General features: G+C 39.2%; 1 long non-coding RNA gene across 4 annotated transcripts in view; it reads right to left on the reverse strand.

Moving 5' to 3' along the window:
• Positions 1 to 550: 550 nt before the first annotated feature.
• Positions 551 to 26032, reverse strand: part of LOC135577273 (uncharacterized) — a 95628-nt gene continuing 70146 nt past the window's right edge. For 3 of the 4 annotated variants that reach the window (XR_010468907.1, XR_010468910.1, XR_010468908.1), the window contains one exon: positions 551 to 26032. This is a non-coding gene — a long non-coding RNA (uncharacterized LOC135577273). The other variant, XR_010468909.1, reaches the window with a different exon arrangement.

Here is a 26032-nt window from a genome sequence, read left to right on the forward strand (position 1 = left end):
ACTCCACAACCTCCCTGGGCAGCCTGTTCCAGTGTCAGTCACCCTCACTGAGAAGAAGTTTATTCTCAAATTTAAGTGGAAACTCCTGTGTTCCAGTTTGTACCCATTGCCCCCTTTTCCTGTCACTGTTTGTCACTGAGAAGAGCCTGGCTCCATCCTCATGTCACTCACCCTTTACATATTTATAAATATTAATGAGGTCACCCCTCAGTCTCCTCTTCTCCAAGCTAAAGAGACCCAGCTCCCTCAGCCTTTCCACATAAGGGAGATGCTCCACTCCCTTAATCATCTTCGTGGTTCTTAACTTCTTTTGAGTTATATCTGATGGTTAGTTACAGATGGTAAATAAATCCTCTAGAAAAAATACACGGACTTGCACATAAACTCAGAAAATAGCTTTGCTATATGAACTCTTTCTTCATCATGTGTTTAATCTCCATTTCAAATTTCAACATACTCTATTTTTTCCCAGCAGTCTGTCCACCATCCAGCAGCAATGATCTGAAAACATGAACAAGATATGGCTCACAGAAAGAAGTAGTTCCATCTCTTTGTAAAACATAGCATTAGTTTGTTGGGTTTTTTCTCTGAATTTTCTTTTTCATTTACTTTGCATACAGACGTCAAGTGGCATAGCAGAACATCTGGCAACACAAACTGAAATCAATAAGTAAATGTATCAAACTGGCAAATTATTCTCCTTGAGAATATGAAAGCTGTAAAGAAAATTAAATTACAATTCCATTTTAATGCACATAAAATTTGTTGATTAAATTCGAGAGCAGGAACAGACAATTAGAAGATATCAACCCAAAGTTTAACCTCTAATACAAAATAACAGCCCACATTATAATCTCTACACTGTGTACAACAATATAGCAATAATGGTTTTGAAGTCTGGAGTCAAATTGCCTTGTTTATGTAGAAACATGTAAGCACAATGAAGCAGCCTTTAGCTATACAGAGTAAAACCAGTTTGGAGATGCAGAGGTACAACAGCGACATTAAATTGTACAGCCCTTCAGGCAAAGTCAAGCACATTTTTTGAAGACTGCTGAACCAGTGAAGAACTAAGATGACTTTTAGCACTCCATATGAAATTCTACTTTGTGCAATTTATTTTGAGACATAAAAATAAAAATAAAATTAAAAATAATGCTTTTTAAGGTGCTAAATATAGAAGGCTTGTTCCAGATGGAATATCAGAAGGAAAAGAGTAATAGGTTGTATAAGTGTTCAAGACATAATGTAAGAACAAAAAACATTCACCCTGGCAGCTTGCTATTGACTTTCAGTAAATTGATTTTATATACTTCGACCAGAAAGCAAATGGGTCCACACACAGAGTTACACCAAAGTAATTGTGTTTGCCATAATTCATAGTTTTTCTCATTTCAGCCTGTTTTTGTTGCTCAGACTTTCTTTAGCTTCAGGCAGTCTGTTAAGCTAAAATGAAAACAATTGGCAGCTCCTAAAATCAAATAAGAGTATCTTTACACAGACTTGCTAGATTTTCTACTTTAGTTAAAGATCATACAGCTAATGAAATCAGATTAAGTGTGTGCATCCTACACTGACTTCTCTCTTGCTCTTTTGCTTTCTTTCTAGTGATGGAGCACACCAGCTCCTGCTTGATTTGGATGTGTGTCTGGAATTATGAAAACTGATTTCCGTGGTGAAAAAAATAATAATATTTACAGTGTTATTTCCATAATTCTGTTGGCCTGAACACACAGTGAATTTTTCAAATAATTAAATTCAGGGAGAAAAATCCAGCTTTGCCCACATCCTGGATGCTGGCAGATAGACCACGCAGACCCAGGAGCTGTAGCAATACCTTCAAGTAAGCCCTTCCAGCTGCTGGACTTTTAACCTCACAACAAAGCTGTTGTCCATTATGTATCATATTTAAGACTACTGGGCTGAAACCACAAGCACAGTGAGACTCAGTTATGGTATTTGGTGGTGAGGAAGGAAATGTGTGGAAGTGTCACTCGGTGCTGCTCTTTTTTCCACCACAGTAACTCAAGGCAGTAAAGATCCCTTGTCAGCATTTTGAGGAGCAATCGGGAGCTGACTGACATTAGCCATAGCTGAGGACTAATTAAGAAAAACTATAGGCAACTACTGCATGAAGCAAGAGTGAGGATACCTCAGTACACTCCTTTGGGGTGTGTCTGGTGAACTCAGAAAACACTTCATGCAGGTCCTTGTGCCAGCCCCAGGACCATGCTGAGGAGGAATCAATGGGGCAGCAAGTTGGCCAGCAGAGCTCAGCAGCAGACCCGGCTCATAAGAACAAGTGCTCAGAAAAAAAACACTTTTAAATAAAATCCTCAGTAGCTATTTTCTTGTGAAAGAATTGTTTAATTTAAAGGAAAAGCTTTGGGTGATAATCATAAAAGGGTGGGAAACTGGGAAAATCTGAGTAGAACAAGAGTGAGAGCTGTAGAAACACGGTGGTGCTTGCCAGAGAGCCCAACCCAGTGAGGTGTTGAGCACAGTAGCTCCTACCGACTTCAACATTTTATTCTGGAATGTAAAGGTTACATTAAGATTTGTACTGGGTATAAGAATTTAAATGCTCACTAACTACTGCTGTCATTTGATAGCTCCTTTCCATTAATATTTCATTTGTGCAGGATTCTGAAAACTAAAGGGAAAAATCTTCCATATATCACAACAAAGAAATAAAAGAAACGAGGGTGTGCAAGCTGAACACCACATGTCTAATGCATTTCTTTTTCCAATACTATATATAATCTCAAACTACACAACAAAAGCCACTGAATAATAAAACAAATTATAATAGACTGTTGGGTAGCAGAGGCACCAGAGCATAAAATAACTGGATCAGCAAAGTAGGATATGAAATTCCAAAATGTATTTACCTTCCTTCTTGAGTGGGTAGACATAAAATCTGCTTGTGATATTTAACATTGCTATTACCAAAGTGGATTCAAACATTCGAGCGTTTTCTTCCAGTTCCTCTACAATAAAAGTATTAATGTCTGGGAAAAAAAATAAAAAGGAAAATAAAAACCTACTTTTCAATCCGCTCTTGGGATTTGTCTTACCCTTTTAACAGTTCCCTTCACCTTTGCAGATCTCATCTTGGTCCTCAGGAAACACAGTCCACACAAAGTATTGCCAGTAAAGACCTGTTCTTGCCTGCAGCCGCATTTACCTTCACAGAGGTCATGTCACCCACTCAGCAAAGAACCATATCACCTGCCTAACTTTACCCCTGTGAATAAGAGAGTATCTCTGGTTTGGGATACTAACATTCTTTGGGATACAACATCTGAATTAGTGTGCTACCTAACAGAGTCTAAAGGGTTTGTGCAGAACAAACTCCAAGAGCTACTTAAAAATCAATGTTCATTCGAAAAATGAAAAGTAGTTGCAATTTCCATATTGGTGGACCTATTAAGTCAGAAATAAACAAAGGGCAGTGGAAGGAGACACTCTATTCAGCTGTTTCTGTGAGTGCTGGCAGGAAAAAATGTTTGAATATTTTACAGTGAAAGATTGGATACAAAATTTGATTTTATCAGTGACTCTTCAGGCAAAATAGCGAATGAAGCATATCTTGCTTCATGGTAGATGTGCAATAAAATGAAGAATATACTACCCTATCTCTCAAAATAAAGCATTTTAAGGAACTCATTTATCAGTGTTTTGGGGAAAGCTTTTAAAGTTCATTCTGTTCAGCATTCTGCTTACCCATCATATTTTTAGCATTACTGTTCTCTCCATCTCTATTGAGATACATTTTCATGAGGGGAAAAAAACACCCAACAAGTACTATTAACAGCTCATCATCTCCTCAGGACTATGTCAACAACCTCTGAGAAAGAATGACAAGAGGAGGCCCATTAGTCAGGCTAAGAAAACTTTTCTAAATCATTATTTCTGTTTCTTCACTCAAGTCTATTGCATCATTCCAACTCTGCTCCACTTACCTATGCTTTGCTCAACAGTCGTATTACGCACATCCAGCTAAAGAAACTTCTCAGAAAACTGAGAGCAGACATACATACTGCACCCTACATAGTTTCAATGGTAAAAACTTCAAAATCACACACTGTATTCCAGAATGAAGGGATAAGGTGGTACAAAAAGGTCAGTATTGACTTTTTTCTTGTGCTATTCACAGACACATAGAAATGTTTTTAAAATGGGGCTTTGCCAGAAAGTGTAGTAAAATTGGAAAAGTGAGATTTTGCCAGAACTCTGCTGAACACAAGGCAGTGTATTCTGAGAGAGAATTCTTAAAATTAAAAAAGCTAGAAACACCAAGAACTTTGATTCCTCTCATGTTCTGGTTTCCCCATCATACCCTGAACATTATCCCCTTCAGAAGTACAGTGAATGGTAAATATATAAATACATACAAATACATAAATAAAAAATAGAAGTTCAGGACAATTGTGATTTGGGGTCAAACTCAGCAAAATGTTTCACTAAGGAAAGAAAAAGTATCTGGAACCTTTCCAGTATTTGACTACATTAAAAAAAATCCAAAACAGTATCTCAGAAATTAAACTACATATTGTTATTCTTACAGACTACAAGAAAATTAACCTTTGCTTTAGTTCATTTGATACATTAAAAGATAAATAAATTAGTCCTCTTCACTTTAATTTATTTTCTTGGGTTTTTTAGATATTCAGTTTGAGAGTACCTAAAAGGTCTTCTTTTTTCCAGTGTTCCTATGTGGAACCTGAATCCCCCGCCATGTATATTGCTGGCACAGCACTATGTGACATCTGTTTCACAAACATCCTGCCAAAGTCAAGGGGAATTGCTAGCTTGCAGGATGCTTGATGGATTACATGGCCTTACCCGGCACCAGGGCAGCACCGTGGCATATCATAGAATCATAGAACAGTCTGGGTTGGAAGGGACCTTCAAAGTTCTTCTAGTCCAACCTCCCTGTAATGAGCAGGGACATCTTCAACTAGATCCGGTTGCTCAGAGCCCCTTCCAGCCTGGCTCTGAATGTCTCCAGGGATGGGGCATCTACCACCTCTCTGAGTTGTGTGACTCAAAATACACACACGTACAGTGCATATATACCAGTGAAGTGCCTGGGTATACTCATCATGTAACTCCATACACTAACGTCCCCTGTTTTAAGAAAAAAATCTTGTACAAAAAGCTGGAAGTGGGTTTTATGGAAGCCTAAGGGTCAGTGGAATTCTCTTTAACTCATACAAGCCACTTGAAAATCCCATGAAATGCCTGTCTCTGTTTATAACTTGGTCACTATTGCCCTTTGGTAGCAAATACCCCAACATGTTAATGGTGTATTTCTCAGAAGCACCTGGAACAATAACACCAGCTGGTTAAACACAAGAGCTGTACCAAAATGTCATTGTGGAAAGCCTCATACAGAGATAAACAGTGAAGTTAAGACTCTCAGAGGGAAGAATGTCAAGTTAAGAGATGAAAGGAAGGTAAGGTGAAAGAAAAGAAGTTGGGCAAAGGTGTAGCCATATCTCCAATACGTTCTTCTGTAAAACTCAGGATCAATAACAATTTTACTCTCATTTAAACTTGATAGAAAGGAAACATCCTCAGTATATTATTTTGGGTGGGGTACCAGACTTCAGTTGCTATTTTATCCTGTCAGACAAGGAACATGACAACTCCTTAATCGGTTTCCATAGAAAAGTTTGAAGTCAAAAAGCAGAGAAGGTATCTTGCATAAGAGGAACAAAAGAGCTGGAAAAAAAAGTCCAGAGGAACAATATTTGCTCTGTGCAAATAATCTTTGACTTCACTAACAAAAAAGAAATGTTTAGGAAAAAAGCCACAAAATTGTGGCAAAGCCACAAAATTATTCCCTAACAGTGGTTTTGAACACTTATGTTTTCAAAGATTCTTTACCATACTAATACAAATTAGACACAGTGAGGGATTGACAGGTAAGGAGTAAGTGTAGTTTTGTGGTCAGAACAGGTGACTTGAGCCTCTTTTCTCTCTGGCTCTGACAGTGACTTCTCATGTGATACCGGTTAGATACATCGTTTAGCCTCTCAGTGGTTCATGATCTTTATTAATGACCTGAAGAGAAGTTTTTTGATGAAAAGTACCAGAGCTCAGTATCACTATTACCAACTTTCAGCTTTAGCAGCTTTAAAAGACAGAGATGCTGGACAATAAGCTCAATGTATGACTCAAACAGCAGGTCCTCAATATCCTGTGCAAGAGGCTTAGATATTTGTCAGAAGCACTTTAATGCTAAGACACTGATAGAGATGAACAGCACACTCCCTTAGTACAGCCAAATGCTGCTTCAGGCATTTGCCAAGACAGGATAAAATTAATTACAATATTTTTAAATTAAAACAACATGCAATGCAGAGCTTTATCTTACTCTCTTAAGCCACATAACAGCAGAATGGCACATTTTCTCTTCATTGAGACTTTTGAGGTATAGATTAATACTTAAAACTAATTAGTCTCATTTTCACAACTAATTTAAATATGAAATATTCTCATATTCATAGCTAGCAGTTGCAGCAGCACTAATGGCAGATATTTACTGTTTTTTTAAACAAAACAAATTATCTGCTAGCCATGAAACTAAGGGACCTGTGTTCCTGACTCCAGCAAAATACTCAATGAGAGAAGAGAAAGAAAACCTAAGAACTTTGGATAAGTCTTCTTCCCTGGGAAACAAAAGATGTGTGTTAGCTACAGCTGCAACAGAGCAAAAAACAAAAGGATTGCAGTCAATGTCAATTAAATCACAAGTCAATTGATTAAAGGCTAAACAATTTATTAGAAATACAGTGCAGCACACTTGAAAGGAAAAGCCCCCGCTCTACCAGTGTAATCCTCAAATCCTGAAACTCCTCATACATGCAGATTGCCTACTGTTTATAGCTGGTGCTATACATGTATAGGGGTAAATGAATGCTAAAGTCAGCTTTCCTTTTGTGTAGCTGCAAGACTCCTTCACTGAAGTATCCCAAACTTCACTTTTATATGCACAAGAATAGAATAAAGCAAAGGTTGTTAAGGAATTTTCTTTTCCCTAGGTTTCCCAATGCAGAGACTCAAAAATGGATTTACAAGGCAGAAAAAAGAGCTGGAAGGAAAGAGAAAAAATTGAAAGGTCTGGAAACATCTGGGGGTTGATCTTGCTCCCAGTGCAGTCATTGAAAAGCTCCTCCTTGTCTCTCTTTAAAACTGGATGAAGCCCAAATACTGACCATAAAAGCACTTCATTATTTGAGGTGTTTTCACAGTAGATGGCATCTGCTTCAGCAACCATACCACCTCTCAACCATGGCTATGACCTTTGATTTCCAGCCCCCGAGGATGTCCACCACATCAGAGCATGAGTAACTCCGTGTTTTTCCCTGTGATGGCAAAGCATGTGGTCAGCCATGATGTTTCCTACAGGAGCGAAGGAAGCACTTCACCCAAGTCCTGCTTGTTGCCAACCCCAGAGGTTCAGGGTGCCCTCTGATAGGGACTAAATCTGCCCTGATAAAATGGGAAGGCACTCAAGAGAATAATTTTCATCTAGGATAATGCATACCCCAGAACATTTGTGCCTTACTGACACATTCTGTATATTTTTTAAAAGTGTCTTCTTCTTCTGTTATAAATGTGATAGTCCCTAAATACATCCTTAAATTTGAAGGTTATCAGGCCCTGGGCACACATTTACTACAAAGTGCCTGCTAATGTACTTTACTTTGAGTCTCTGAATAGCAACTAACACATCTCTGCCTGAGATTTCCCTGTGCTCATTATCCTATGGTTCCTTTGAGCAGATTCTTCAAAGTTTCTAAACAGCAGCCCTATCACACCAGAGGGGCTGAAAATAATGGCTACGCACCCCCAAGTAGCATGAAAACACCTCCCATGCCACCTCAGTCCCTCAACTGAGCAAAAAGGACTTGCAGGCCTATAAATACACAGAGGCTGTGACACAGCATAAATATTACAACTACTAGCACTGTAAACAGTGGAATTAGGATTATCTGAGCATGATGGTATGCAACAGAATAAATACAGAGCCACAAACAATAATTCCACCATCCTTCTTTTCTAAAGCGTCATTACTACATCTTTTCCCTGTATATTCTTATTGAGTCTCACTGTACATTATTTTTGTGCCCTATCTCCATGCACTGGCAATGATGTCTATACTAAGTATAGGTATGCTCTTGTCCTTAAATAAAAGAACAGGTGATGTGGCTTTTTATTTAAAATTATTTGACCAGTATATTAACCAAACAGTTTGAAAACCTACAGATATTCTCGTCTTTTCAGTGAAAACTCATTACGACATGACTAGTTATACATTTGGACTTTCAGCTTAGCATTGCAGATCTTAAAGCAGTGTTTAAATAGCAATTCTGAGAAAGCAATGTGGTTGCAAGTAAAAATAGCTGAAGTGGTACTTTTTTCTGTGCATCCATACTTGAATATTTTTAGTTCTAAACTGTAATCTCCTTAAAATTCAACTTATGTTCTCCTTGATTTTGAAAAATTCCATCTAGTAAGTAATGTTTAACATTTGTGCTGCATTTCATCAGTTGAATTCTCTTCTGACTTAGATGCTGAACAATTCTATAAGACCAAAAAATCCACTGGACCAAAAATCACTTCTTATTTTACTTTTACATTTAGTGTATGTTTAGGGTTATGTTTAATATTCCATTTGATACAGTATGTTTATATTCTGCTTTATATTTCTTTTACTGTTTGCTCTCCCACTCGCTACAGTTTATTACCTTGTTTACCTGCAAGATCACTTTAAAAAAAAAAAAAAAAGTAGTATTTTTTTTAAATGCTGTTTTCTAATGCTTCAGAAGGGCATGAAAAAAAATGGGAAGAAGGCTGAAGCAGAAGCTCAGTGTCAAAAAGTAATCCAGAAGGCTCCAGTGTATATGAAATATGAGTCCCATACAATTAAACAGCTGACATTTCCCAAAAGGAAGGGAAATGTCCAGCTTACAATAGGGTCTTAAGTCTGTATGTTCCTTCTGAAATGAAAGAGCTGCTCGGTGGTAGAGGTGTTTCTTGAAGAACAGAGAATTGCCACACATTTATTTATAGAGGAATCCACTTATAGGAAAGCCCTTATTACCCAGGTTTCCTATATACATATCTAAACACGGATGTTGCTGAAGGTGTCAATGGACCCAGCTTTATTGTGTTGGCTCAGACAGCTAGGAAACACCAGAACCAACGTGGAACCTGCTTCTGTCCCACCCAGCCGTCCACATTCCCCACTCTGAACAATATAGAAGAAATGGAGAAAACAGGAAGTCAGAAAAGATTGAGAAGAGAAACTTTACATTTCTGACTGGCAGGACCAATTATTTTCCTCAAAATGTTGAGACTACCAGGGATGAACATGCCTAAAGGAAAACTGTGAAGCAGAGCGGTGGGAGGAGGCAAAGAAAATAAGACACTTCTTCATTTCCAGGCCTTCCTTATGCTTGGAAGGCCAAAACAAACCAGCTACTGAGTTAGCAAACCTGAGTGGGGAAGGAACAGACAAAGCCCCGGGGCTCTGAATATTTCTTCACTGCACACTTAGGTGTGATCTCTGTAAGAGGAAAAGAGACAGAACAAGTAAATGCAAAACAAGAATCAAGTTCTGTGTATTTTCCCCTGCTGGCAGCCACCCCAAGAAATTAATGGTAGGCAGTGAGAAGCTGTACCATAGTTTTATGCTACATGGAAAACAAGAGATCCCACAGTACATGGCAGACCTGTTGTGGTGCCACACCTCATGGTCCTCTTCTGCTTTCTTTGTATCTGCCTGGCATGCAGGTCCAGCTGTTAAAACAGACACCATCTCATCTTAAAGAACTTTCATTTCAGTTTGAAGGTAGCTTGTAGAAAGGTCATATTTCTAGTTATTTTCTCAGGTTGGAGTGAGTATCTGCCTTATCGAGCAACGAACTGAGACTTTGATTCATGAGATCCCTGAGTGGTATTTGAGATAAATTCCAGCAGACTCTGCATCATCTCCTGCACTCCTACTGCTGCAGAGCAAGGTGCTGAATGATAACAAGATCAGAAACATCATGGATGGACATGAAGCAACGCTAAGGGGAAGGACCTGTATATGTAATCCATATCATACAGATCCTATAAGGCTCCTGCTCTTGAATCAAATCCTGAGGAGGTTAAGAACACCCATGTTTTCATCTCAGTTTATTTTAATCCTCCTGGAGTTAAGGTCAAGAAAAGGGCATGTAAAACTACTGCAATCAAATGGTTGGAAGCCTCTCTTGCTAACAACATGGTGCCACAGAGCTCTTAGGTGACATCTCTTGACAATGAAGCACTTGGCAGAGCACAGGTATGCACAGCTTGCCCTTGACAAGATTAGGACCTATTGCTTTTTTCATTTTTAAATAGCTACCCAAAGCTAGGCGTCATTTGAGGATGCCATTCTGAGACTTCCTTTCATAAGACCAAATATCCTGTTTCCACATTACTGCTTTTCTAAAATAGGAGCTCTGACCCAAACTTTTGGCAGGTATTTCCTAGAATTCAGATCCCAGTGAGTTACTCAGGGATATACATTAAAGTAACACAGACCGCTGCAGTTCTCTTAACCCCTAGGTTAGGCCTATTCTCCTTTGACATCACTGTCCTAAGAACCAAAAGATGTCCAGAAAAACACATCTAAGGGAAACTAGATTTTTTAATAATGTGAAAAATTTGCTGTTTTAAATGTGAATAAAACTTATTCTGACTCTATTGTCAGATCTGCAACAGTCTACCAATGAATATTTATTATCCTACTATTCTATGATAATTGCTCTGCTGGCAACACACCTCATTTGAGGACTGTTGTACATTGCTTTGAGGCAAGACACGCTGTACAAAGACCTTTCAAAGCTTCTTCTAAAAAGAATTTAAAATCAGTTCTGCTGCTGAAATTTCACAGAAATTAGGAGCCAAAAATTAAATTTAGTAAACAAATAAATGATTCCAAGAAAGAAGATAGATCAAAATTGCCATGGTTTTTATCTACTGTTTTACATATGCGCAGCAGCCTACAGGGACCCATTTTATGAGACGCTCACTTTCTCTCCATCTCTCATCCAATTTTCTTCTGATGTGAATTTCTTCTCTGCCTGGGGAGCGTGCAGAACTCTGCTAAAGGCTCTGTAGCATCTGCCTAGGCTCTTAATAATTTCCTTGTGCTGAAATTGTGAGACTGATTCTGTAAGTTTAGACCAAAGGCTGGTGGTCATTTCTTGCCATTTTTAGCTTTTTCCTTCCTGAAAGATAAAGACACATGCCTGTGATTTTATGACCACTGACAAATCATTCCCTAGCCCTTTCTTTACCTTTATTATTTTACCCATTATTAAATGAGCCAAAACCTCTTCTCTTTTATTTTCTTTTCTTTTTTTTTTTTGCTAGCAGGCTTGTACAAACACAAAAACACACACACAACTAAGACATCTCTTTTTGAATCTTAGTTTCAGATATTTTAAGCTACACTTCTCAGACTTTCCTTTTAATATTTAATTTGCCTGGAAATCATTAATGTACTAAATCAAGACATTTTACTAATTAAAGTCATAAGTGATTTAAATTTCTGCTGTAAAAATGTCTAGACAAAAGTCCTGGATGATAAATCAGGCAGAACAAACTCTTTATTCTCTTTTAAAATGACCTTGTAAATGTCTCTCATGCTTCACCTAGTACTAGTTTCTACTTACCATGAAATAGCCACCGAAAAGTACACATTTAGAATTATTTAGCTATGCTGAAATTACCAAACTCACCTTTTGTACCACCAAACACCTGCCTGGGGGCTGCTGTGGGTTGGGATGTCCCAGGGAGGGCTTACAGGGGCAGAAGAAAGGAGGGTAAGAATAGCTGGAGATGGGAAAGGAACAGCACAAACACCTGAAATGAGAGGATTTGGGAATGCCATAACACCCGTGAGAACTGACAGAAACCGAAAGGTATGGAAACAGGCATATGGAAGCAGGCAGGATGCTACACACAAGCACTTGAACATATGGTCAAAGAGAAATGGTAGCCTCTGTTTACCTGTGTTTTGTGTGATCAAATTGTAATCGGGATGTGTTTCTGGTCAGGATTCAAGTCCTTGCTACCATTTATACATTTGGTACAAATTTATATGTAACATAGCGATATATTAAATATACATTTCTGTTTTCAAACACTATACTGGTGGATGAAAACTACAGTTTGTGTAGTGTCCAGACTACTGAAAGGCTAGAAGTCAGGCAAAAGGCTCCTGTTTGAAAACAGCCATATGCAAACGCAGGCAATTTTCCAGTGTTCTGAAGAGTTGAAGAACACAGTAAGCTGCACAGGCCTGCACCTGGCACCTTACAGAATTCCTTGAGGCACATGTGTGTCCATACCTCAGAGGTTACCAAGACACTTAAGACCCCACAAAGCAGAACCAGAGGCTGCACAGAGAGGTGAAAAATTGGTTAGGCAGGGCTAATCATCAAAGAAGCAACAAACACACTATGTAAGCACCCTCTTTATTTTACTCCCCACCAAAAAAAAAAGCTCTTCAGTGCGCAAGTTGTAACATTCAAAAATATAGAAAAAAAATATGGAAAAATGTGGAAAATATGGAAAGACAATTGACATGGCAAAGGACATGGTTGGGCAGTTTGAGTTAAACCCTCCAGAGGCAAACTACAATGTTGTCTGCCTGTAAAGTCTGCCTGACATCCGTGTACCACTTGTTCACAGTCAACACTGCACTTGCCTTTTAGGTTGCTGAAATGCATTCTACGGGGAGAGAGTGTCTGAGTGTCTGAGTTGCCCAAAAGCTCACCTTTATGAACCCACTGTTCAGGCTTTGTGGGAAATTACTGACACCAGAGTGGTACTGCTCACATCACTAGTGATGCCAAGGGCAAGTATCACAGAGGATGGATTTCATGGCGATGGCTGAGGCATTCACACACACAAGAACAAGAGAAAAAATGTACCAGTAAACATAGGAACAGTTATTTTTCAGTGATTTTTCAAAAAAAACCCAGTTGTTTTGACAGTGAAAATCTCAGGGACTTTTTCCTTGTTTTTGATGGAAGCAAGCATTTGCGAAGTTCATTGCAGCCTGACTGGTTCCTCTTCCATTTGTTAAACACTTTCTTGAATACTTTTCACAGCCGACTTGACAGGTGTCAATAAGATTTAAAAAAACTATTTAAGAGTAACCACGATCACAAATATTTTCTGTGTCACAGAAGGGCAAGCAAAGAAAAGTAGAAACAGTGCTGGATCTTCCACCGACCTTATGCAAATGTGTAATTAAATTAATCACTGACGATTTGACAAAGGAATCCAAATCAAGGTTACCAAGGTATGCAAAGCTCAGTTTAACTGTCAGCCTTTCACATCTGACTGATGTGTTGTTAATCCCATATAGCAATTATTTAACAGGCTTTCTAAGGAATAGGGCTTTTCTCCAAAATTTTGAATACTGTTTAAATCTCTTTTAAAACAATGGCTTTCTTTGCAAAGACAGATACTTTTCAATTTCCTCATTGTGATGCTAGCAGATGTGAGAACTGGACTTATTGCACTGAACTTACTGGCACCTTTCTCTTTGCCCGATGACCACCAAAGAGTTCATCAAGAAACAACATGGCAAAACATAGGCAGGAAAAGTTATAGTTTGACTAATATGTAATATACTGAGAACTCAACAGGGCTTTTGCAGAATCCATTCAATATCTTTTCAAAAACATAAATAAAGCTTTGGAGAGGACTGCTTTCCTGCTATCTTTTATTTTCAACATTTTCTGTTATTCAGGAAGACTACCTGAACAAGAAAATAAAATTTGAGTGAGGACTTCAAAAAACTTACCTTAAAACGTGGTTAATGTTAATCTAGTATCTTGTATTACACAATCCTGTATAAAAGACTGTTTTATGACAAGGTAAGCAGAATTTACTTATTAAAAAAAAATTAAAAATAAAAAAAAAAATACAGGTAAGCATTGAAGATTCTGTTTGATAAATATGACTAACATAAAGCTTAGGTATTTCTTATGCAAAAACCATGTGGAAAACAGAGCTGCAAAAAACTGCCTTGCCTTCAAAACTGAATTCACAGTCACCTTTACAAGCACCAAGACTTAACAACCATATGTCTTGTTTTGCATCTTGTACTAAATTTTATCTTTGCATAATGGCTCATTTTATGCCCACAGTGAATACTTCCATTTATTTTAGTTCTGATTTCCAAAAATGTGGCTGGTTCACATCAGTGACCCTGTTTTAGCCTTCTCTTTTCCTGTCCCAGTCATTGCACACATTCCTTTCATCTTCTGTGTCTATGGCATTTGCCCAGACCAGAGGGACACTTCTGTTCACTGCTTCACCCATGTGAGATGCTGCCTTGTGCATAGGGAAGTAGGTAATTCCTCAAAACTTGGCACGTAGCCACACTAGCCTACATGCTGTAATCTTCAGACTGATTGTGGTTAGTAATATGATCAATAGACACAAGAAATAACAGTCTGAGTACATAGCCATATGGTGTCCTGCTATTAACCTTTTGCAAAGACAAAACTGACCTTTTAGTCCCACTGCATTTGCAAACTCTTAATGAGGTTTGTACCTATTTTTAAAACTTCTCTTTACTCTCCTGAAGAGCTCTGACAAAGGTTTTTAGATGTCAAACAAGTTTTTGAAAGGCATATCCTCATTGCACAGGGGTCATATGCTTTGCAGAGTGACACCACTTTTAGTTACGTGTCAGAAATGTAAAATGAAGCTAATAGAATGCTTTATTTATGTACTCAGTTATTTAAAGTGAGGTCTAATGAGGTAACAAACACCTAAGTATTTTACAATTGCTAAGCTATAAAGGAAACCCTAAAATTAAATTATACAGGACATCAAGCATTAATTCATTTAATGCTACCTGCATAATCTGCTGAAAGAGACTAAACCCTTCTGAGACTGCTGCCCACTGGTGGGTCCTTTCCTTTCAAACTTCGCCTCATGTTGATCATTGCCTGCCATCCTCACCTTCTCCCCTCTGTCCCATAATAGTGTCACCAGCTTCTTGTCCTTTTCATGAGTTGTGAGGCTTGTAGCTTCTCTCTGGCAGTGTCAACCTTGACCAAACAGTCTGGCTAACTGACACAAAGAGCAGAAAGGAAGCAGACGCAGCACTGACCAGAGCTCTCCAGGGTGCACAATGATTCATAGCTTGAGGAAAAAGTTAATGAAAAGCAATTTAATCAAAAATCATTCCAATTTTTCAGTAACTCAGTTTATTTCAATTCCAATTATCTTTTGCTTCATTTGGGAATTCAATAAAAGACTAAGTGGGAATTCTCTAAAAATTAATAGATTTTACGTCTCACTTTTTCTGTGAAATGTGAGATTTTTTTGTTGCCATAAGGACACCAGGATTGAAGATATAGGCGCATAAACTGAAAATATTGCAGAATATTATGGCTAAAATATAATTAGTTCTGTGCCCACATATGGACACAGAGAATGGAAATACTAATACAGATGAGAAAAAATAAAGTTTATTACACGTCCAGAAAGTGCAACTTGTTACAAGGTCTTTGCCAGGGACTAATTTTCCTAGAGGCAATCTCAATGTTTTTCCAGTACAGAAGCATCCTTGGCCACCCTTGGGCAGGAAGAAATTAGGACAATGATTCTGCCTCAAGGAGTCGGCAATATGAGGCCCCAGCCTCTCCTTGGAGCTGTGAATCTGGTGTCTGAGCTCCTGCTAAACTTCCATAGAGCTCCTACAAGGGGATTCTTTTATACGTAGAGTACAGCTGAAGTTAACGTTGGTATTTGATGTAGTGTCTGTCCACTACACTGTAATGTCAGGCAAGAATCAGATGAATTAGATGTTGAGAAATGAGGTTAAGTCATGGATAATTTGAGAGATGAAAGAGAAAGACAGTAACAAGATCTGCTCTTTGAAATAATTCAATTTATTTTCTTCTTATTACATAATTTTCTTTGGGGTTTTCTGCCTTGCTTATGTGTTCAGGATAAGTAGGCTTTTAGAGAGGATAAGTAGCCTTTTAGAGAAGGAAAAAGAATTCATTCTAAAATAAACTTGCTTCAAAGTTTGGTACATAGTACTGTTGTCTCATTTTTAATTGCTGTTTGTACAACAATGTTTCAAAAGATTGTTTTAAATAACTTTATATTAATGGACACTAAATAGGTAGGTAGGTAGGTCGGTAGGCAGGCAGGCAGGCAGGCAGATAGATAGATACATAGATACATAGATAGATACACAGATAGACAGACAGATAGACAGACAGACAGATAGGCAAAGGCCCAGTGGAAACAGGAGAGTCCTGTGAAATAGAACAATTCTACCTACACTTCTATGAGGGACTTTAGTATTGACTAAGTGAAAGATGTAACTGTTCAGGGAGGTATCTTTCCTTAGTACTTCAGTATTCCTTGGAAATCGAATGTTTATTGTGTTTATAGTATTAGATCAATGTCAGAAAATTTGCTTTATTTATTCCTATTTCCATTAAGAAAGGCTTGTTACACAAGAAAACAAGAACTCACTTTAAGGCAAAGGTAACCCAATAGAGTCAGTCATGTATCATTAAAGCATTGATAACAACACTACTGAAATGATGTATGTTTTAAAAGCATGAAAGAGGGACAGACTTCATTTATTATAATTTATGGGAAACAAGATATAAAGGCATACATTGGCAGGCAAATAAACAGCAAAACAAAGCAAAATAAATCTTGTGTTAGAGGCAAGGAAAAACTGCTAGAGTAGGATGAAAAGCAAAACTTAAACAAAATTTCCAAGCGGGTTATTGACTGTTTTAGGTTAATGTCCCTAAAGGAGGCATTAAAAATGACTGTGCTTAGTACACAAATATCACTTCTTGTGTAAGCCTCCCATTTAATTTAGCACATAGACTTTTTTTACCAAAAATGTTTGAAGCCCAGTCCCCATTGTTTCCACTGAATTCTTGCTTAGTTACTACCCAGAGAGAAGAATCACCACTATGAGCAGATGTCTTCTTTGATATGGACTTGAAATATCTTGTAGTGCTAACTGTTAAGAAGTCAGTAGAGCTTGTGCTGATGGCACAATATTCCGCCTGCCTTACATTGGTGAAACATAGATAAAAAGATTTAAGGCATGCTTGGTAAAAAATAAAAGCAGTTAGAGAATGCAGGAAAGCACTTTGGCAAAAATCCATTCACCTTCACCTTACAGGCAGGAGCCATGTTCATTCTTCAACATCTGCATGGATCTGTGTCATCGAAGGACAAAAATAAATTATTTCCTCCACAATATCTATTTCCCACTTCATATATTTAAAAGTGGGTTTATTTTCTCATAATAAAGTAGAGTGGTTGAAAGCATTGTATAAATTATATATCCATCTGGCATGTTTTACCATGGCTGCCAGCCAAACTAAAATATATATATCTGTATCACTGTAGAATTCAAAGGACATAGAGGACTCAGGGAAATCTAAATTCCTCTGCCAAACAGAGAGATATCTGTTGACTTTTAAAGTCCTTGGTCTACAAGATAAATGTTAAACTAAATTCAACCTTTTCGTGTCTTACAATTTACCTTCAGCTATACGTTTTTCTTCTTGTGTAAGATAAGAGAATGCTTTCATCACCCACTGATGGGCTATTCATTTTAATGAAAAAGTTTTCATTCTGTTTTATCTATTTTCTTCTAGAATACTTTGTTGGTGTGAAGCTCACTTTACTCTTTTCTCTAAATTAGAATGGTATTCATTCACTGCTGTTGTTGTGAAGGTTACAAAATGAATAAGTATTAGAAAAATCACACAGGATTTGTATGTCAGAGACATTAGACTTCACTCATCTTATAAATTTCTTTTTGAAATTGAAATTTGAAAGTGTTGAATTGTAACAATGAAAAAAAGTATAATTATTACATTCTGAGGTATCTCAAATTAGGCTTTTAAAATGGCAATAATGAATATTCTCAGTTAGAATGAATGTGGGTGAACAAATAGTTATTCTCAAACTATAACACATAGAAACCAGTATATCAAACAGTTGTGCAAGGAGAAGAAGTAATAATGCTAGTTAGTTCTGTGTAAAAATATCCCTCAAATAATGAATTCTATGCAGAAGTATCACTCTCTGTACCTAAAAGCAGACAGGCAACTATGGAGGGAATGCTGACTTCAGGAAAGTTGTCTTTGTGGGTTTTGAGTTTCGTTTTCATGTCAGATTTCAAGTGTTGCCAACCAGTCATTTTAAGAAAGTGACAAACACTTATTGTCGACATGATGAGTTGTCCAGCCTTCCTTTTCAAGAGCTGATCAGTTCTTCTCTTGCTCTGACCATGCCCTCCCTCATAAAGAAAAAACAAAACACTATATCCATAGTTAGCAAGAGAGGCTCAGACCTTGTATTGCCAACTCCTTGAAGAAGGGACATTGTCCCAATTTTCTCCCATCCAAAGTGCCAGAGGTTGCTTCTGTATTGGAAGCACCTGTTTTTTTCTGGATCTCATGGAACTGATCACCTCGATTACCATCATGCAGCACACACAAGACCAACAAGACATCAGGCCCAGTCAGCATGGGTATATGAAAGGCAGGTCCTGCTTGACCAACCTGATCTCCTTCTACAACAAGGTCACCAACTTAGCGGATGAGGGAAAGGCTGTGGCTGTTGTGTACTTAGACTTCAGTAGAGCCTTTGACAACATTTCCCATAGCATTCTCCTGGAGAAGCTGACAGTTCATGGCCTGGATGGGTGTACTATTTGCATGGCTTGAAGGCCGGGCCCAAAGAGTTGTGGTGAATGGAGTCAAATCCAGTTGGTGGTTGGTCACAAGTGTTGTTCCCCAGGGGAACAGTTCTGTTTAATCTCTTTATCAATTATCTGTATGAGGGGATTGAGTGCACTCTTAGTAAATTTGCAGATGACACCAAGTTGGGTGGGAGTGTTGATCTGCTTGAGGGCAGGAAGGCTCTACAGAGGGATCTGGACCAGCTGATCAGTGGGCTGAGGCCAATTGTATGAGGCTGAACAAGGCCAAGAGCCAGGTCCTGCACTTGGGTCACAACAACCCCATGTATCTCTACAGGCTTGGGGAAGAGCGGATGGAAAGCTGCCTGGTAGACAAGGATCTGGGGGCATTGATCAACAGCTGGCAGAACATGAGCCAGCAGTGTGCCCAGGTGGCCAAGAAGGCCAACAGCATCCTGGCTTTTACCAGAAATAGTGTGGCCAGAAGGACTAGAGAAGTGATCATCCCCTTGTACTCAGCACTGGTGAGGCCTCACCTTGAATCCTGTGTTCAGTTTTGGACCCCTCGCTATAAGAAAGACATTGAGGTGCTGGAGACACTTTGAGAAGGGTGATGAGGCTGGTGAGGGGTCTGGAGTACAAGTCTGATGAGAAGAGGCTGAGGGAACTGGGGCTGTTCAGCCTGGAGAAAAGGAGTATGAGGGGAGACCTTCTGATTATCTGAAGGGACATTGTAGCATGGAAGGTGTTGGTCTCTTCTCCAAAGTAGCAAGTGATAGCATGAGAGCAAATTGCCTCAGGTTGTGTCAGGGAAGGTTCAGATTGGATATGAGGAAACATTTCTTCACAGAAAGGGTTGTGAAGCACTGGAACAGGTTGCCCAGGGACGTGGTGGAGTCACCATCCCTGGAGGTGTTTAAAAGATGTATAGATGAGGCTCTTAGGGACGTGGTTTAGTGCTAGAGTTACATTATGGTTGGACTTGACCTTAAGGGTCTCTTCCAACCAAAATGATTCTATGATTCTCTGCTACCTATTGCTCTTAGACTGCACCACCTACCTGGCCATCAGGAGAAATTTCTTTCGCTCCCCAAGAACTGGATTGCCCCCATTGGGATCCCACACTCTCCATAGCATCAACCCAACTGCCAGTGTAGGGAAGAGTTTCAAGGCCTCTGAGGATGGGATGAGGATGGGTTCTGGATGTCCCCATTACCAACCTGTAGCAGGGCCTCACAAGGATTGAGGATGGACATAGGCAACAATTTCCAGTTACAAAAGTAGAAGACAGGTAGACATTACAGAAATTTCACATTGTCAAAGATTTCTAGGAGCTGTTTGGTCTTTTGCTTCATTGTGTTACTTCAAAATAAACACTTCACCACCAAGCAGATACTTAAACTTCTATCAGAACCAGTCCAAACCACTGACCAAGCATTGATGCTGCACAAAAGCAAACTTACCACCTGTGATTGCAGAACGGACAACTAACTGAACTTCTTATTAGACCTACAAGAAAAACAAAAACTGATCTGGCTACAGTGGGTCCCCCACTGTATTTAAATCTACACTTAACATGATGAAGAGCAGTAACTTTCGCCTCTACCAGTGGAGCAATTCTTCCACCAGTAAAGAGTTTTTGAAAATACATCTTTTGTGGACTCAAATATTAGTGAAATGCAGAGAAAGGCTAAGGACTGTGTTCCACAAGTTGTTATAAAAGCAGGAATCCCACCTTCAGTAGTGTAGAAAATGCTATTCCAAATTAATCTACAAGAGAACCTAAGTATTTTGACACATCCAAGTGTGTGACACAATGCCAAGAATTTCCTTCTGGCCATGTTGTTTCAGCATGGTCAGGCCTTTCCTCCATCCTGTGTACTAGTTTTAACTGACAGTCTTGTTTAGCACAGTGTACTGGGTCTGGTTGGGCTGGAGTTACTTTTCTTCATAGCATTCTGCATTGTGCTTGGGTTTAGATTTGTAACCAAAACAGTGTTGATAAAACAATCATATTTTGGCTATTGGTGGACAGTGCTTGCACAGCATCAAGGCCTCCTCTGTTTCCCACTCTGCTCCCACTGTCAGTAAGTTAGGAGTGGAGAAGAGCCTGCAAGGAGACAAAGTCAGGACAGATGGCCCAAACTAACCGAAGAGATACTCCGTAGGATAGAACGTAGTTTTCAGCAATAAAGCTGGGGGGTAGTTTTTCCAAGGCCACAGTTCCTCGGAGACTCTTTAGTCATCAGTCTGCTGTGATTGCCTTTGCATCGCTTCTTTTTTTTTCCCGTTCGCTTACCAAACTCTCTTTATCTTGACCCCTGAGTTTTCTCACTTTTGCCTTTCTGATTCTAAACCAGCTATTATTTGCCTATAGACAACCAAAGTTCCCACCCCTTAAACCCTTAAAATAAGAACAGACCAGACTTTGCTGAAGGTTGTACATCAACTATATGTTATCAATATCAAATCATTTCTCGTACTCTGCAGGCTATTTTCACCAATAAACTGACGGCTGACTTGAAAGGGGTGTTGGAATAGCTAACCTTTAAATGCTCCTTCCAACCCAAACTAGTCTATGCTTATGTTTCCATGTTTCTATGAAATGTGGGGTGTTGACCTGTTCACCCTTCTCCTGTCCGGTGCTCTGTAAGGTTTTTCCCATGGTGGGCTCTTTTTGTCTTCCAAGCACATATCCATCCCTCAGCACAAATCAGTCCCTCTGGGCTGAGAAATGAGTTAAAGGATGACATTTTAAGACTAGTCAGTCAGGTCACATGGAAAACTTTAACTGTTTTTATAATGCTTTAACACAAACTAAGCCTCTGAAAAAAGGCTCTGTATTTAGCTGCATTTCTGTATGACTGCATCATGCTTTTAGTTGCTCAGAGAAGTCTGGACCACATTAGGACAAATCAGGTTCTTAAACAAACATAATCTCACCAGCAAAAATTATGTATAAATTATTTCTCAGCTGCCCTGTTGTGGCAGTCATTACTTTTTTTCCTACACGTTCTTTTTCCCTTAAGTATTTTTTCTATTTTTTCTATTTTTTTTTCTCTTAAACATTTTTTTATGTTAAAGCACATCTTAAAAATTCTACTACACCCCTCCTGCTCAGTAATCTAACTTTAAGTAATAGAAGATTTGGGAAATTTTAAAATTCCTGTATGTATCATAATTACTGATGGAGGCCATAGCTAGAAACAGCTAAAAGATTAGTTATATCTTGAGTTATAGTGGCTGCAGCTTGAGGTTATCTAAAAAAATGAAACATTTGTTCATTTTATAAAAGTGTCACGTCAGCTTGTATACCAAAAGCCTCCAAAAATCTTGCTGAGATCTTTGTATGGCAGTGAGGAAACATGATATATATTATATTAACTTGAAAAAAAAATTACAGAAGCAAAAGTATTACACAGGCAAGTGAAGTTTCTTTCAAGCTGAACTTGGCAGCAGTGCCCTGAAATTGCAGAAGGCCCACACTCCATTAATTCTGTTGCAAGGGGTCCCAAATAGTCCCCTTCAGAATGTAAAGATCTCTTGCCAAATTTTTAAGATAAGAAAGGGTTAGTACGTTTTACTCTGCTAATTTTTTCTTTCATCAAATAAGCAGCAATGTTAGAAGGCTTATACTTCTGATCCCAGGGAGCAGGGAAGTGTGTGAGGACAGAGGCATTCATGCAACAGAAGTTCTATATTTCTATAGTTGATGGACAAATGCTCAAGTGAGTAATGACAATACATCTGTAAATGTGTGCATGATTGACTTGCAGAGAATGAGAATCCTGAGTTTATTTGTTGCCAAGAAAAGCAATCTGCTTCTACATGTATGGTTTTCTTTCTTAACATTTTTAAATGAAGAATATATATTTTGTCTCATAGACATCCACCAAAAAAGGAGAAAACAGACATAATCATGTCTCAGGCTAACATAACAGTCCTATTTTCCAAAACCATTAGAGCTCTTTCACAGAGTTATATTTAACTCATTTCTCAAGCTTTGCCACCTGGGGCTTTTATTCAGCTTGCTGAGTTGCTTTCTGTGGTGCGTCGAGTGTCCTGACAGCAAGATGAATGAGTGTAAGCCCTACTGCTTTTGGAAATCAGCTCATTCTCCAGAATACGCTTTCAGGTCTGTGGAACAGCTTTCTCAACAGCTGGTCAGAGGACTGACTACTGGGCAGGTCTCCCTGTGCCCATGCTGGTGCTGTTTTTCAAGTATGAAACAACAAATTTAATGCACCCTCAGAGCAAAGGAAACCAACAGTCTTCTGGGTTTCCCGAGAAAAACCATCACCAGCAGGTCAAGGGAATGACCCTTCCCTCTACTCAGCACTGGTGATGCCACATCTGGAGTGTTGTGTCCAGTTCTGGACAAGAGGGAGATGGACATACTGAAGCAAGCCCAGTGCAGGGCCGCTCAGATGGTTACAGGACTAGAGCATCACTTGTACAGCCTGGAGAGGAGAAGGCTCCCAGGGATCTTATCAATGTGCATCAATAGCTGATTGGAGGGAAGGAAGATGAAGATGAGTGGAGATGAGAGACATAGACACTTCTCACTGGTGCTCACTGAGAAAACAAAAGGCAATGGGCACAAAATGAAAAAAATGAATTCAGTCTGAACACAAGAAAACACTTTTTTACTGTGAGGGAGACTGAGTAGTGGCACAGGTTGCCCAGAGAGGCTGTGGAGTCTCCATCCTTGAAGTGATTCAAACGCCGGCTGGACACAGTCCTGATCAACTTGCTCTAGTTGACCTGTCATTGAGCCAGAAGATTAGACTACAGGATATTAAGAGGTCCATTCCCACCTCGATTCTTTGAAATCCTCAAGTATGCACCCAACACCTAGCTTCTGCATCACATCTGAACAACAGGGAGCTTCCTGCTGTAATGTTTCCATTTACAGGGCTGAAAGGGCTGTAGGTTCCTAGAATGGTTTCCAGATTACTAATTAAGTAAGAAGAACCAATGAAGTGGGGACAGTGCAAGATCCTCCTCCCACTCTGCACCGCAGAAAGGGCTGCCAATCCAGCTGAGGTTCACTTACTGCTCACTGCCAGTTACCAGGAATAGGCTGAGCTGAGCTCTAACAGCCTTTGTCACCAGCCCAAGAGATAGCGGTAGGAGTGCTCGAAGAGTGGCAGCATTTTCCTCGGGCAATCTGAAGAAGCACCAAATAAAATCAGGTTTTATACATAAAAACTGAAATCTAGTTCCAAACTGTTACTGTACCTTCAATATTCAGGATCATGGCATGCAAAAAAACCCTCTTGTGTATTACAACATAAAATGCCTAAAAATTCTTCAAAAGTGAATGCTTTTTCTCAAAGAAAATTCCACAGTCTTTCACATTTTAACAGATCAAATCTCCAGCCTGGGGGTGAGGGGGAAAATTTCAAACTATCCCTTATGCCAGGGCAGGTCTCCCTGTGTTCATGCTGGTGCTGTTTTTAACGTAGTTAATCCTGAGCAATTTCAGATAGGTAGTCAATAGAGAAGTGTATAACACTTGGAACATTTATATTGCTGGTATCTACCTGAGGTATCCAGAAGCAAAAATCATTATTCAAGTACAAACAACAGAGGTCCATGACTTTGGAGGGCACTTGTGTCTAGAAACCAATATATACAGGAAGTTCTATTAAAAAGAAATTGTAACCCAGTATGTAGCAATTTTTAATTCATATAAAAGATGAGCATACTATTACAAGTAAGTAATATGAGAACATTCCTGTTCTTCAGCAAGAACTATTGGAGAAAAACAGCAGGGGAATGCAATAGAGCACTTCTCAGGTAGAATTTGAAACACCTGGACTAGCATTAAACTCCCCAAACCAATGAATGCTGCCAACCTACTGATGTCTGCGCAGCTATACTGGCACAGCTTTGTCCACTGTTCTTTACAACACTGTAGGAGATGACTCAAAAAAATGAATCCTGCAGCTTCAGAAATTTTGGGTTTTTTTCATTATATGTCAAGACAGTATTTTCATCAAAATACCAAAACCAAGCACAGGACCATCAGGTATTCTGGAACCTTGCTCGTAGAATAATTATTGAAGTCTCTTACACCTCTGAATGGAAATCTGGATGAGTGATCTGTCAGCGCAGCTCCCAACTCACATCCTTCCTCCTCCATGTGCCCAAACCCACACCAGCTTTGTTCAGAGCTTTCTACAACTTCACTGTGTCACTAAGTGCAGGAGCTAAGGCACCCTTTGTGTTGGTGATGGATTGCTCAGTTATTAAGGTGATTTATGTTTTGTCCATTAGAGAATTCACCCAGAACTCAGTTCAGGACTAGGCAGACAGCATGAGAATAATTGCCTAAAAAGAAAAAATAAAAAGTGTGCATTTTATCTGCAAGGAGGTGTCTTACAGAGGGGTCATCTATCAGGGTGTGTATCAGTTAGATATTGTTTAATCAGACCTGCAAGCAATTCTACCAAGAAAGAGTTTTAAAAATCAAAAACTGACAAACTCCTTTGTTAGATACAGCAGGATGTTTCCCACGTATTTTGCTCCTTGAAGAACACCACCTCTTCCACTGTATTCATCATACTGTACTACTGTTTCTCTGTGCTGCAAAGTGAGGATCATAAAGGTGATGTTTCTGTGAAAAAAAGAAAAAACAAACGCTAGACTCTGTCCTTTTCCCCACAGAAATTCACAACCCCTTCAAGGACAACAGAGAGGCTTCTCCCTGGGTCACCTTCCCATGTAGGCTCTGAGCACTTTGCATAAGTAAAGCAGTCAAGTTACCATTGTACCTTGAGACCCCAAACAGCCCATGGTGTGGAAGGACACTGAGCTCCAAGAGTGGTAATACAACATGATCTGCACATCATGACTCTCAGCACTGGTGTATTATTCCCTTCGTTTGGCAGGACAGTCATGCTGCTGAGTGAACTGTCACACTGGCGATGCTGCCTTCCAGCTCACAATACATAATATTCTACTTCTGAGTTACCCAGGGCTCTCCATAGCAAGAGCAGCAGCTCCTTTGGAGGGCTCCCCTGCTCCCCAACATCTCTCCCATGCACATTGCCAAGGTGTCAATCGACTTCTGAGGATGTCTCCTGGCTGATGGTTCAAAAGCCTTACAGACTCTTCCACTTCCTCTCCAAGCCCCTCCTGGGCACAGTGTATGTGTAGATGTGGAAGAAGAGATGGACTCCTTGTTTCTCTTTCAGCTGAATGATCTGGTCCAAGAATCCATATTATTTGAGTTTGTGTCCTCAGGCTCAT

The sequence above is a fragment of the Columba livia genome, chromosome Z, assembly GCF_036013475.1.
Source record: "Columba livia isolate bColLiv1 breed racing homer chromosome Z, bColLiv1.pat.W.v2, whole genome shotgun sequence".
Taxonomy (NCBI): Eukaryota; Metazoa; Chordata; class Aves; order Columbiformes; family Columbidae; genus Columba; species Columba livia.